Raw genomic sequence first — 2,374 nt, 5'->3', positions numbered from 1 at the left:
GCCAGTGGGCTGATTCAGTCACAAAGTAACAAAACTTAAAGAAAGCACACATCATGGAAATACAGCTATTTTATTTATAAGGCTTTAATCACCCCCAACAAGTTACATTTAAGATCATTTACTTAAAAATGGACCACGAGTTTTAACAATAAAACATTCCTAGGGCACCTGGGTGGCTCAGTTGGTTAACCGTCCGACTTCAACTCAGGGCATGATCTCACGGTTGGTGAGTTCCAGCCCCACATCGGGCTCTTGGCTGACTGTGTGAAGCCTGCTTTGGATCCTCTGTCTCCCTCTCCCTCTTTCTCAAAAATAAACATTAAAAAAAATTTTTTTTTTTAAATAAATCATTCCCTATGTTTAAGATGTCCCACAAAACATGCTGAGACTATGTGTAAGAGCTTAAGGAAGATACAGAGAGCACGTCCTAAGCCATATTCAGGTGCATCCATTTAAACAATATGGAGGAGCTCTGCCCAGGGCACATACATACCAATTCTAAGGTGAAAAGCAGCATGTGGACCTCAGAACAGTCCTCCCACTTCCTCCCTGAAAACTAGCACAAGGCAATCGAACTCTGTATGTTTCCTAGGGCTACAATAGCAAAGTACCACAAAGTTGGTGGCTTCAGCCACAGAAATTGTCTCACAATTCTGGAGTGTAAAAGCCCAAAATTAAGGTGTTGGCAGGCCTAGGTCCTTCTGGAGGCTCTGAGGGAGAATCTGTTCCTGCCGCTCTCCTAGCTTCCAGTGGCTTAGTGGCAATTCCCGGCATTCTGTGTTCATGTGGCGTTCTCCCTCTATGTGCAGCCACATCCAAATTTCCCCAGAAGACCCATCCTACTCTAGTATGACCTCATCTTAACGAAGTACATCCACTCTATTTCCAGATAAGGTCACATTCTACTGTATTAGGTTTAGGACTTCAACATACGAATTTTTGGAAGACAATTCAACTCACAACGAACTCTTAAAACACAAGTTACAGTTGGTAATCCAGACCACCCCCAACACCCTACCAATCTTCTTTAAAATCAAAGTGGCAAATTCTCGGATCAAAGCAAACTCCAGGGGATCCAGACGGGTGCTTATAGAGAAAATACCAGAAATGTCGTATTCATTGCTTCAGGAGAATTGCTTGCCCGGCAGATAAGCAGTTTTAGACTGCCACCACCTCTCGTGTAAACTGTGTCTGAGTCTTGGCAGGAAGGCAGGGCCCAGCTTCACCTGCATGCACCCTGACGCAGAGCCCTGTAAAGTCCCAGGACATAGACGGTAAAGAGAGGCAAACATCCTGCTCTCTCACTTTCCAAAACAAACTATGTCATTTTCAGGAGTGCATAAAGGGAATGAAGGACTTACCAACCCAGAGCACACAAAATACAGCCATATAACGCTCAAGTGTCTCCAAAGCACAAGTACTTCTGAACAGTGATTTCATTCCTGCAGAAACCAGAACTCCAGCCAGTAGTTGTTCTACATGGTCACCACTAGGGGGCAGGCCATTAATACGTTCCTGTCAAACCATTTGCTCTGCAAAAGTTAATATACGAAGATAAGTTCCAGATTTACAAGACCAGTGCCCTAAACCCTGAGCTAGGGAGCCTATAAGCTCCAGATTTAAAAGGAGTCTTTCTAGTTGGTTTTCTCCCACATACATTGCAAGTACACATTCAAAGAAAAGCAACAACATGGGAAGAACTATCTTGTTTGCATGCTGTTTTCTTTTTAGAATGTATTTGCACAGTAAGAAACTCTTAAACTAACCTGCTCTTCCTTCAGGTATTCTCCGATCGGGAGCTCCTAGAAGTAAATTGGGGCCTCCACTGGCCAGTGCAGGTCCCAAGGAGTTTGATTGGGGTTAACGGATACCAGGAGTGGACTAATTCAGGCATCCTGTCATGGGTGCCAAGCTTATAAGAGAAGTACTCATCATGAACAATCCAAAGGAAGCTGTATTTAATTCTTCAAAATTACAGAAGTCCTAAAAACTAGCACTTCTATGATTTTATAAACTCGACCTTTGTCACAAACTCTTCCAAAAAAGAAGGCAAAGGAAGTCTAAAGTTGGCTTTGGTCTTTGTTCCGAGTTTGGCTTCTCTTCTCTAACCCCTACCCCTACCCAGAGACATCCGCCTTATCTGTCATCATATATAGATTTTATGTCACCAGAAGGCCAAAGTTAGTATATATCCAGGCAAACACTGTATTTTTCCTTCAAAGACACGGCTTCTCACTGCTGAGAGGGCAGCACCTCCAAGAAGTCCCATGACCTCACTGGAGTGTGCTGGCCATGAACCCTCGTTGGCCAGTGTTCATGGAGAAGTTGCCAGTTCTTCCTTGGAGGTCTAAACAGGATTTCCCTAGAGAAGGAG

Source organism: Puma concolor, chromosome B1, assembly GCF_028749965.1.
Source record: "Puma concolor isolate L17-30 chromosome B1, mPumCon1.1.hap2, whole genome shotgun sequence".
NCBI classification, from domain to species: domain Eukaryota; kingdom Metazoa; phylum Chordata; class Mammalia; order Carnivora; family Felidae; genus Puma; species Puma concolor.
Note: the sequence above shows the minus strand (reverse complement) of the source record.